This window comes from Orcinus orca, chromosome 15, assembly GCF_937001465.1.
Source record: "Orcinus orca chromosome 15, mOrcOrc1.1, whole genome shotgun sequence".
NCBI classification, from domain to species: domain Eukaryota; kingdom Metazoa; phylum Chordata; class Mammalia; order Artiodactyla; family Delphinidae; genus Orcinus; species Orcinus orca.
In genome coordinates this window covers 80552207-80564587 of record NC_064573.1, presented here as the reverse complement: position 1 = coordinate 80564587, position 12381 = coordinate 80552207, and the positions used below count along the sequence as shown (strand labels likewise).

Genomic DNA, 12381 nt, shown 5'->3' with positions numbered 1-12381 from the left:
TGAGTAAGAACAAGCTTTCTGCAGCTGCTGAAGACACTGGTGACATTGGAGGTTAAATATTCCTATTATATCTTTGCTGGCATTTTTATTGTCACAAGAGCAGTGGATGTCAGGAGTTCAGGACTTGAGATGAAGTTTATTTCATGATGGAGAAAATGCTGAACGCACTGGTGTTTGGAATCGAGTGGCCAAAGGTGCACTGAGGACAGAAACATTTTGATCACAGGGAAGAGGTTCAGCTGACCCGATTATTTCTTTTTATAATGTTGAGAGCTTAGAACATATTGATTGAGGTGATCAGCATTTAGGTCTTTCATAGTTAATGAGGAACTGTCCAATTTGTATTGGAAACTGTCACTGCCCAGGGCCTTTAATGAGGTGTGTGGTTCCTGGGAGAGGAAAACAGTTAACATCACAGAAGTGGGTGCGGAACCAAGGGAAGGGCACTCCTTTTTTAGGTCATCAAATCACCTTCCTCTGTCCTTGAGGGTCCATCTCCTGGCTCTGCCCTTCTCAGCTGTATTCCCTTTGGCAAGTTGCTTAGCCTCTTGTAACCTCAGTTTCCTCTTCTGTAAAATGGGCTAGTAGTGCTGTTATCTCCGGGAGTAGTTTATGGTTTATGAGGATTAAAAGTGATGATGCATGTGCAGTAAATTCTCAGAAAATGTTGCTTACTGTTATTCAGGCTGTCAGGTGATGGTGTTGGTGCTTCCTAAGGCCTATGAAATGGGAACATCATAGGTTCGTTCCAGTATGACAAGGAGCTTCCTAAAGAAAACACCCTGAATGAAGAGTTGCCACAGAGTGTTCTGGCCCCTTGATTTGTCGCTTCATCTTGAGGCAGTGCAGGTTTCACCAGAAGATAATGTTTTTTCCTTGAGAAAATGCACTCAAGTGCTTAGCACTTGACCTAGCTCATGGGAGCAGCTGCTGATTTTATCATGAATCAGAGAACTGTATCCATTTCTGTGTGTATTGTTGTAGAGTGGACTTTGCTGTAAGCTGTCTGCACAATTATTCAGTTTTGTATTACCTGAGAGGGCAGGGGCCTTTGTCAGCCTCGTTTGCTGCTCTGTCCTCAGCACCGAGAACAGCTCCTGCACATAGTAGGTGCTCAGTAAATCTTGGTTGAATGAATGAAATTATATGAATGTAGGGGTTTAAGAATGAAAAACCATATCCCAGAGAAATGATAACTGAAGTTCACACAAAAACTTGCATGTGAATGTTCACAGAAGCGTTATTCATAAGACCCCCAAAGTAGAAGCATCCCAGATGTTCTTTAGCTGGTCAGTGGTTGAACAAACTATGGTGTATCCGTACCATGGAACACTACTCAGCAGTAAAAAGGAATGAACTATATCAATACACTAACAACTTGGATGAATCTTGGAGGAATTATGCTGAGTAAAAAAAGCCAGTCTCAAAAAAGATGACATACTAGATGATTCCATTTATATAGCATTCTTGAGAAGACAGAGATGGAGAACAGATTAGGAATGGGAACAGGAAGGGAAGTAGGTGTGGTTATAAAAGGACAGTGTGAGGACCCTTATGGTGATGGGAATGTTCTGTATGTTGACTATGTCAGTGTCAGTATCTTGGTTGTGATATTTTACTACAACTTTGTAAGTTATTACCAAGGGGAAAAGTAGCTGAAAAGTATGGGAGATCTCTCTGTATTCTTTGTTATAATTGCATTGAATCTGCAATTATCTCACAATAAGTTCAATGTAAAAAAATGAGGGACTGAAAGCACTTGATTAATTATGAGAGATACAGTGGGCTGAACCCCTACTCTGGTACAGTAACTCAAGTTTTCACAGCAGCTTCGTGAAGTAGATGGATGTGACGTCACCATTTTACAGGGAAGGAAACGGGCTCAGAGAGGTTAAGGGACTTGTTTGAAGACTCACAGCTGGCAGGTGGTAGAGGTGGGACACAAACCTGAGAGTGTCTGGCCCCAAACCCTGAGTTCTTTCCTCTAGACATGCATCTCTGAGTTTCTGCGGGTTGAATGCTGGGCAGAGCCAGGAAGCTCACTTCCCTCATGCACAGTCACATGATGTCTGACCACTTAGTTGGGCCCTGTGGATGACCTCTTAAGTGACTGACAGCTCTGTAGGGGAGAGGTGGCTGAGAGTAAACCTAGGCTTCCCACCTGGCTGCTCCTAAGTGACCTGCTGACCTCAGGAGTCATGACCCCCTCCCCACCCCACTCCTTTGCCTTATGCGAGGATGTTGCAGTATTGGTGTTATTATACCCGCTTTACAAGTGGGAAGACTGAGGCACAGGATGGAAAAGGAACTGGCATTGTTCCAGGTGGAGGTGTAGTCCTTCCCACCTCTAGCATCCTGTGGTGGTGATTATAGTTCCTTTGATTTGTCTTGCACAGCTGCTGTTTTCAGGGGGGTCTTCTGCCCCGTGATGTGGTGGTCAAGGGCACAGATTCTGCAGCAAGGTCCGGCAATGCTGAAGTGGAGTCCTTGCCTTGCACATCCCCAGACTGTGAGCTGGGGCAAGTGATTTCTCTTTTCCAAGCCTCACTTTCCTTATCTGAGAAATGGGGATAATAATGAGGACTAAATAAGAAAACATAACACACTGTAGGAAACAAAAACCACTGGCAGTATTTGAGGTCTAATTGGGAACTCTGATCTATCTGCCTTGAGGTTCAGAGCTCTGAGCAGAGTATGCCGAAAGGAGCAAAGCCCCCTTCCTGAATTATATGCCCTGACATGGCTCCCTGGGGCATGTGATCTCCTGGACCTGAGTTCTGCTTAGCTGTTGGTTTCCTGAGCAGGATGGCACATGCTATATTAGAGGACATCCAGGGGGCCCGGGAGGCTTTCTGCAGGAGGCAGCACCTAAGCTGAGAGCTGAAAGATGACTGGGCTTTTGCCAGGTGAGTGGGAAGCAGAGGATGGAAGGACATTTCAGGGAGAGGGAACAACAGGTACAAAGTCTCAGAGGTTAGAGTGTGCAGGTGCTTTTGGGGAACTGTAACCAGGATGGTAATACTTTAACATTAAATAGGCATAAAGCAGAACCCAGTCACTCTGGCCCTCAGTATCTTTTTCTGTTAAGACAGCCCAGAGTAGGCTAGAAGGATCCCAGGGGGACTCATAGGTGGGTAAGGAATTTGGACTGCATATTGAGGATGATGGGGAGCCATGGAGGGTTTTGAGCAGAGGAGTGGTGGAGATAGACTTATATTTGAGAAAAGTGGTTCTGGCAGCTGTGTGGAGTGGAGGGGGGCAGAGGCGAGCCTCCAAGTGGAGGGTACTGCAGCATCTTGGTGAGCGATCACTGGGGACTGGAGCAGAGTCGTGGGAGTGGACTTGGATAGAAGTGGATAGATTCAGGACATTGGTGAATGTCTGATAGGAAAGTGACAGAGCTTGGCAAGGGGCCAGATAAGGGGGCATTTTGGGTGAGCTGGATTTCTGACTTGGGTTCTGGGCTGGGCCACTTGGGGGAGGCCCCTTTACCTCTCTGTTCCACGGTCTCCTCTGTAACATAGGGGTGATTTCCCCCTTCCCCATCTCTTGGCATCCTTGGCTTCAGTGAGTGTCAAATGAAAAGATCCCTGAGCCAGCGCCTTACAGGGAACAGCAAAACCCCCGAACCCCCACCCCCACCCAGAGCTCATGAGTATTCCCAGGGGGACAAGGCCCCTGGTGTTCAAGATAGAACTCTCTTATTTAGTCCAGTGGTGTTTCAGAGGTGCCACAGTCTAATCTGCTTAACACAGATACCGACTACTGGTTTTCTTTCCTTTTCCTTTTCCTTTTCCCAAACTAGTAAAGACTAGTTTGGGGCTCTCTTCCCTTCTCTCGCTTATCTCAGGGGAGGTGCTGAGAAACAGTGCCATCACCAAACTGAAGGTTCCAAACAAGCATCAGCATTTATGGAGCTCCTACTGTGTGCCAAGGCCTCTCTGTATGTTACCGCCTTCTTTGTCTTCTGGGTTAGGGGCACGGGTGATGGACTCCAACAAACTGGGGTCTATGTCCGGCTGTGCCATGTCCTGGCTAATTGGAGCCACTTGCAGCCTCAATTTGCACACCAGTGTAAGGGTGTTACTCTTTTAGACTCACCTGGGAAGGTTGCCAAAAGAGTCAGTGAGTCCACTCCAGCCAGGGGCAGGGCGACTGGGTACAGTGCTGGAACAGAGAATGGACTCGGTAAGAGGCAGCTGGCAATAAATAATTCTGGGAGGTTGGCCTTGTGTTACTGTTCAGGGAGGGAAGTGATATTTACAGCACGAAAGCTGCCAAGGTAAATTTCCTGACTCAGCCGTGCCCTTTCCACGAAGGTCTGGAGGAGACACAGCTGGGGTCATTGCTGGCCAAGGTCAAGTGTAACCGGATGGCCTGTACTCCCTGTGCAGCCCCTCTAGTACAGGGAGAAACTCCATGGGGCCATTGAGGGATACAGGATTGGGCCACCTCATCTTGGTAGCCCAACTGACAGGGCCCATTTTGATTTTTTACCCCAGCCAGCCTGGAACTTTCCCAAAGCCCAGACAATTGTCACCCATGGTTTTATGCACTTTTCATAGAATAGCATTATATTAGTTTCCTAGGGCTACCATGACAAATTACCACCAGCTGGGTGGCTTAAAACAACAGAGATTTGTTGTCTCACGGTTCTGGAGGCCAGAAGTTCGAAATCAGGGTGTCAGCAGGGCCTCGCTCCCTCTGAAGGCTCTAAGGGAGGATCCTTCCTTTTCCCTTTCAGCTTTTGGTGGTGGCCGGCAGTCCTTGGTGCTCCTTGGCTTGCAGTTGTGTCACTCCGATCTCAGCCTCCATTGTCACATGGCTGTCCTTTCTCTGTGTGTCCTCTCCTCTTCTTATAAGGACAATAGTCATTGGATTTGGGGTTCACCCTAATCCAGTATGACCTCATCTTTCTAATTACATCTGCAAAGACCCTTTTTCCCAATCAGGTCATAATCGGAGATTCTGGCCGTAGTCGGGACGTGAATTTGTGTGTGGGCGTGGGGAACGCTCTTCAGCTCAGTACAGACGTTTTCAGAAAATGCTGCAAGCACGTGTCCTTCTCACTGTGAGCTTTGTTAGGAGTTCTTTGGGGAAGTGGGAAGGGGGTGTGGGGATGACTCCCTCAACTGTGGGCAGGAAAAAGGGCTCCAAGTGTTAGTCTTAAATGCTGCCGGACAAAACTGAGACTTGGGGTCTTTACTGCTTTTGGGAGGAGGAGCAGAGGCTGAGCTAAGGTCTGCGGTTGTTCGAGTTTCCTTGGTTTTTGAAAACTTGGTTTTCCCTGAGCCTCAGTTTTCCTCTCTATAAATTGGGGATAATAACAGCACCTTCCCTTCGAGGTGGTTGTGAAGACATCACATAAGGATTTTAATGCTAGAGACTCGTGAGTCCAGGGTCTCATTGTTTGGACAGAGAATCTGGGACTGAGAGGACAGCCATGACTTGAAGTTACAAGCTTAGAATCAGGGCTGGATGTGGTGCTCCAAGAACAGTGCTCTCTCCTCTCAAATCCAGCCTGGGTTCCTGCCAGCGATTGAATAGGAGGGTCTGAGCCCTTTATCGTAAAACTAATGAATGTGTATTTAGAAGCTAATCTTCACAGTGATCCTGTGCATTGGAGACTGCTGCCGTCCCCATTTTACAGATAAGGAAACTGAGGCTCCTGGCGGTTTAAGTTACCTGCCCAAGGCCACGCAGCTGTAGGTGGTGGAGCTGAGATTTGAATGCAGGTATGTCCAAGTCCACTTCTCTGGTTCCATCTCCCTTCCTTAGGCTCCTCCATGCCTCGGTTTCCTCATCTGTAAAATGGCATCTCCTCCGGGTTCCTGACTCCAGCAGAATTGTGCTGAGTACGAGGCCCAGAGCGTTACATAACCCTGATTTGCTCAGGAGGGTGTCTCAGCTTCCCTGTCTCCTGTCCCACACACCACAGCCACTTGAGATTTTCACACAGACAGGAACTGTTTGTGGGGTGGTGAGCAAGTGAGAGAGAGAGAGAGAGAGAGAGAGAGTGTGTGTGTGTGTGTTTGCAACAAATATTTTATAATAGACAAGCCTTGTCTGCCACTTCTAAAAGTAGTGGGGGGAAAAAAAAACCCACTTTGACAAAGTAAAAATAACCCAAAGCCTGAGTCACTGAAGTCACTGAACTCAGCCAGAAGTGGCTGCTCTGAGCTTGGCTACTTCTGCTTGCCCAGAGGCAGTGGGTCAAAGGCCAGAGGTTTGGGGGATGGACACCTGGGCTTTTAGGGGGAAAGTGCCAATGGTTAGTTTGTGGGTGTAATGCCTGTCCATCTATGTTTTTGGTTTTTTTTTTTCCTGCAGAGGAAATGTCTCCTTAAAATGCTCCTTATTCTCTCTCTTAAAAGTGACTTGACAGTTGATAATTTTGCCCTAGTGACGGACACCTTAGAACTTTTATTTCTCGGAGGCCAAACATTGATGTTGTGTGAAATGGGAGCTTGGCGGAGCCTTTGTGTGGATCTCGAGCTTCCTGAAAAATTTATTTACTGTGACTGTGATCTGCAGAGCGAATTGATGTTTGTCTGTAGTCATTTGCACCAGCAAGGAGGGGAAAATGCATGACTGCACTTTCCTTGGAAGACTTGCAAGGCTGTTTAAATAAGTAGCTAATAGCAAACTTTCAATAGCAGACAGGCAGCTTGATGGACATGGTACAGTGTATTATTAACCATAAGCAGGCTTAATCTTTCCCCCATGTTTTAGGGGAAACTTTATAACCTTCTGGCCAAGGAATTCATGAGAACCAGGTATTTGAAGCTGAGCAAAATTATCCTGGCTGTTCCAGTGGCAGAATCGATAATTCCAAGAGACACGTGAAAGAGGCGAAGCAGAGGCTCTGTCTGGGGCCCACGTGAGCTACCCCAGCCTCCTCCTTGTGGCTGGGAGGTCAGGAGAAGGGGGGCCTGAGCTGGCAGGAGGAGGTGAGGGTCATTCCAGGAGCCTGGCTTTTCCACCAGGAAAGTAACTTTTGCTGTTGCCTCCTGCTTGGAGGGTCTGTGGGGACAGGGAACAGGGATATGTGTCTTCCTGCTGGGCCCTGGTTATAGTGCCTGACCCTTTGGTGGCACCCACCATTTTAAGCAATAGAAAGGATTTATGTGATTGTCCAGCGAATGTCTGTCTTGCCCCTCAGAACCAGAAGTTTTTGCAGCCTGGAAAGCATCATGTTTAACCAGGAGGGCTCTCTTGATCTCTGAGAGAAGGTAGACTCTCTTTGTCATAAAGTCTCCCCTCAGTTCCTTACCTGACGCTTGCCGCCCTTGGGAGTGAGGGAAACTTCAGTGTCTGTCTTTCCCCCGTTAGCTGGTCACCTGCAAGGGTGCGGGGACTCATCATGTTCCCTGTAGTCTCCCCAGCCACTCTCTGGAGTCTCTTAAAGGCTCAGCAACTGTTTGTTGAATGACTGGCATGGATTTTGCTCGGAAGGAAACAGCTGTGGCTAAGAGCATGAAGGTCAGGTAACCTTGGGATTAAATTCTGGTCTGTTAACTGCTGTCTTCAGGCAAGTGGCTTGCCTTCTCTGGGTCTTTGTTTCCTAGTCTGGAAAATAGGATAACGGAGGAAATGCCTTCACCATTTTAAATGTTTCCTCGTTTGTAAAATAAGTGGAATGCTACCTTCCTGAAGGGCCGTACTGAGGAGTAACTGAGAGAATGCTAGTGGAGGACCCAGCATAAGGTCCAGCATAAAGCTGGTGTTCAGTAAGTTAGAGCTGTTACTATTATTAATGTTTGATTGATATTACTATTATTATTATTGCTCTCCATGACCCCAGGGAACTCACAACCTCTGTTTTGTCTGCTTTGAACACTATTGCCCCCTTTCAAGATCTTGAAGCCATAATAGGGGACACACTACTCCAGACCTGTGCAGAGTCAGGAAATGCTGGTCTAAAGCGCTTGACACTGAAACTGGGCTGGAGGGAACCCCCACACACAAATCGTGGCGACTCTGGTGGGTCTGTTCTGTGCTGGAGCCGTGAGCTGCCCCCAGGGTGCCGGACCTGAGCTCCCACCCCACCCTTTCCTCCAGCAAGGGTGCAGGGGCTGGGAAGTTTCACAACCCCCAAAACCAAATAGAGCTAGCAGTGAATCAGGGGCAGGAGACAGTTTGAGGGGCTCGACCACACCTGATAAGAGTGTCTCATGGATGAATGACAGCCCCTGAATTATCCGTGCCACTGAGCCTCGCCTCACAGTGTGGAGAACCAAGAGCTGCCTGACACTCAGAGCTTTATCATCACCAGAGCCAGAGCCTGGTTTACATTCCCGCAGCTGCCCAGAAGGTCCAAAGTGGAACCTCTCTGGGTATGGGGAGGTGGGACCATGGTCTCAAGTTCCCCAGCTGCCTGGGCCAAGGCTCTTTGTCCTCCCTGGGCTGCTCTCTTCCCCTCTGGCCTTTCTTCCTGCTCTTCAGAAGCCAGTTGGGTTTGCCCAAAATATCACCATAATGACCCTTATGCATGGAGCAGAGTGGGAGGCCAGACCCCGTGTTGGGTACTCCCTGTGTGGGATCTCAGGAGCTTTTATTACTTACATTTTTGAGATGAGGAAACTGAGGCTCAGAGAGATAAAGTCAGTTGCCTGAGGCCACACAGCCTTCCTCTCACCTGTCCCTCTTCCCAGTTTAGTTGTGTCTCCAGCCTCCTCTTTCCCTTCAGAAAGCAGGGGCAGCTCAGCCATTGGGCAGGTGTGTGAGTGGAGCTGGAATTGTCCAAGAGACCCAGCCAGACGAGGGTAGATGTTGGCCTCAAGATAAAGTGTTAAGCCCTAAACGTAGGGTCTTGCCAACCCATGTGGCAGAGCCCAGCACCCCTAGGGACCCTGTGCTGAGGGTCTTTCCTGTCCCTTCCTCAGGGTCCCACCTGTCTTTAAAAGAACACATAGCCTACCTCATGCTAACCCTGTCCCGACTGCTGACAGGAGCCCAAGGAAGGTGATGTGGGAGCCTCAGACCTGTGTGAGTCCCCTGAGACCCACAAGGTAGCCTTGGAATGAAGACCCACATTGTTCTGGATGGATCATGTACTCAGATACTCAGGTGCCTCTCTTGGGGTGGTGAGCCCTGTCATCTCCCCCACTTCCTGTGTCATTTCTGGTAGGAGGGCCTTCCTTCCTCTGCTCGCATGCTAACCCTCAAGCGTTCCACCTTCAGACTGGAGCATGGGGAGTTGCAGAGGAAGCTGAGGCATCTGGATCTTTCCTTTTGGCTTGATTTATTAGAAACAAACTAATACGAGATCTTAGAGCAAGGCACCAGGCCACAGAGGGAGCTTGAAAAATATATTCATCACAGCAGTAATCACTAATACATATTAATGTATCTACTCTGGGCCAGATCTGGGTAGCCTCTAGATAAATAAAATGGGACTTCTGCTCTCAAGAGGGTCACCAGGGAGAGAAGACCACCCATGACAGCACAAGATGGAGGTTTCTTCGGCACTGGGTACTTGCTGTGCAGGGGCTTAGAGTCAGGAGCTGGGAAGGAGCCTCAAAGAAACTCTTTGCTGCAAGTCTGGAAAGATGTGTTTCCCAGGCAGGGAATTAGGGTTGCCATTCTTTTACACCAGGGAACAGCATCAGACACAGGGAACAGCATGGGCACTGGCACAGACACTGGGGACTGGTGACTCATTCAGTTGGAGATCAAGGTCAGCTTGGAGCTGGTGGTGGATGTCAGATCAGGCAGGACCTCCTGGGCCACCACGTAGAGATTGGACTTTTCCTGGAGGCTCAGGGTGAGGATTTAGGGGTTTAATTCTAAGAGCTGCAGGAAGCCATGGAGAGGTTTGAGCCTGGAGTGGCAGTGACGGAAGCCAGTTACCTTTTGCAAGGAGCCCTCAGGCCACCCTGGAGAGGAGGGATTGTGAGGGGGTAAGATCAGAGTCAGGGAGACCAGGAGGAGCTACTGCAGTCATCCAGGCCTGTGTCGCAGGGAGGGGGCCTGAGCCGGGCCGTGGCATTGGGACTACCCAGTAGAGGACCGATGCAGGAAGATCCAAGAGGCCCCAGAGGGAGGGCTCTGAGGCTGCTGTGAGCCATCTGCTGACATTTCTCTTTTTCATCCCACATTTTTATGCTCGGGGCCTGTGGAGCCTTGATTGCTAACATAGCAATGTGGAAACATTTGGGTACAGCCCCCTCCAGCCCCAGGGCAGAGCAGATAAGAGCTGCGAGCCAGCCAGAGCCAGTGTCACATCGTCTCTCTAGCAAGGACTTACTTAGGTCTCCCTTTCCTGGTCTCTGTCTTTGGATGTGGAGGAGGAAGGCTGTGAGCCATGGTGCTTCAGCCAGCACGAGCTCTTTGTTCATTTACTCACTCAGCAGCCACCTATTGGGCTAATGCTGTGCCCGGTGCAGGGAGACCTGGAGGGACACGGCAGACTGCCCCCTGCGCTTGGGGAGTCCCTAGTCCCCATAGCTACTGGAGACAGACCCAGGGACAGGTGGGTGGAACCAGCTTGGGGAGAGCTGTCCCTTAAGTGGGGAGCCCAGGAGCCCGTGGGAGCTGAGGAGAGGTGCTCAACACAGTCTGGGAGGCCTAGGAAACTTCTGGAAGGAGGCCACCTACATTATATCTCAGTAAAGGCAGGAACTGTGTTGCCTCCTTCAACATGGGACAACATGGGATCCCTGGACCCCCAACAATATGGTATGGAGTGACTTGGAAGCTGAGACCTGAAGGATCACCAGGTACAGCTCTGGCAAAGAGACAAGAAAGTGTTCTAGGAGGAGGGAACAGCTTGGGCAAAGGCTCGGAGGTGGCTTTGCAGAAATCACCTGTTCAGAGTACCTGGGACCTTAAGGGTGAGCAGGATGGGGCAAGAGCTGAGGCTGGAGGCTGTATTTTGGGTCTAGGCCTCTGAGCTCATAAAAATAGCTCATTGTCTTTCACAAACTAGTCTGTGGTTTCCCTTCTCCCTTAAGTCCTTGCCAAGCCTGGAAATCCAGATTGAGTCACGGCTGGGAGGTGCGAGGTGAGGCTTGAGTTTGCAGGCAGGGCGAGCTGTGGGGTGGGAGGTGGAGGACGGTGCCCCAGTTCACACCGAGCCTGCCATTTGTCAGGGGGCATAGCCATCATTTGAAAGCTGCCTTCCTAGTGTGTGGTGCTCATGTTGGATGGCACGACTGGATCCGCAGGGATCCCAGCCGGAGCGAGACAGAGTTCTCCAGAGGAAATTTGGGGGTATATCTCTTTGCTTTATTGGGTGTAGCATCAGTGGGATTCTGCAGGGATGATGTAAAATAAAAGCCAGGTGGCCAGCAGGCCCCTGGGTCAGCACCCCTCGTGCCGGGTGACCTGTAGGCGTAGGGCGTAAGGCCTGGGACCCTGCGTCCGTCCCCTTGCTGCCCAGTACGGCCGGCGGGTGGCCCAGCAGGCGAGGTACCGTCTGGCTGGATGGAGAGCCAAAGAGGTAATGCTAATGTCTTTTAAAATTAGAATGAAAATGTTTATTGCAGAGAGCAGAACCTGCGTCAGCGCGGAGTCCTGTGGGAAGGGGACTGCTTTATCGCAGCCTTTCGGCTTTATTTTTGCACATTCGCTCTTTACTTGCCGGTGGTGCTGTGTGACAGGCCCTTGGAGTGGGCTCAGGCTGCCGGGCTGGGGCTGGAAAGACGGCACTGCCGCCTGTGTCTGGACGCCCCTGCCCAGGGTAAGCGCCAGGACGTGCCATCGGTGGGGAGGACCTGTGGGCGTGAGAGCAGGAGGCTGTGACTGTGTATGTGTCCCTGTGCCCTTATATGTGTCCAGCCAGGTGTGTGTGGCGGGTTTGGGTCTCCGTGTGTCTTTTTCTGCGTGCATTACGGCTTTGCAGGGGCTGTCCACGTGCGATACTGGGTGTGACTCTTTGTCTGTGTGTGTGTCTTTCTGTGTTGTCCTTGTGCCTTTGGGAGGTGGTCATGGGTGTGGCGGGGTCTGGGTCTGGGCATGTTTCTCTGTGGCCCTGCGTGTCTTTTTCTATCTGTGCGTGGATGTGTGTGAGCATCTTGGAGGGGCACATGGGTGCGTGACTGTGGGTCTGTGTGGGTCTGTGTGCATCCATACAGCCGTGTGTGTGCACCTGTGAGTATGACCGTGTGTGTAATAGGAGTGTGTGAGTGTGTGAGCATGCATTTGAACACATGCTCATGTGTAGCGGAGAGTGTCTCGTGAGTATGTTGTGTGAGAGCGTGTTGTGTGCATGTTGAACATGAAGGCATGTTGCATGTGAGCACCCATTGCATGTGAGAGCGTAAGCCATGCTGTGTGGGCGTGCACACATGTGAGAGAATGTAACATGTCGAGGGTGCATGTGTTGCATGTGAGAGCGTGTGTGGCACTCTCCCATCCTCTCCCGTTTGGAGTCCTTGG

At 50.1% G+C, this 12381-nt stretch overlaps 1 protein-coding gene across 7 annotated transcripts in view; it reads left to right on the top strand.

The window, feature by feature from the left end:
- Positions 1–12381, top strand: part of CUX2 (cut like homeobox 2) — a 264555-nt gene that overhangs the window by 46669 nt on the left and 205505 nt on the right. Inside the window, exon 1 of one of the 7 annotated variants that reach the window (XM_049698420.1) lies at positions 11033–11443. The exons of 5 other annotated variants lie outside the window; for them this stretch is intronic. The gene's annotated coding sequence lies outside the window, so the exon portion shown is untranslated. Of the gene's footprint in view, positions 1–11032; positions 11444–12381 lie in introns of those variants that run through there. One more of the 7 variants, XM_033399949.2, reaches the window with a different exon arrangement.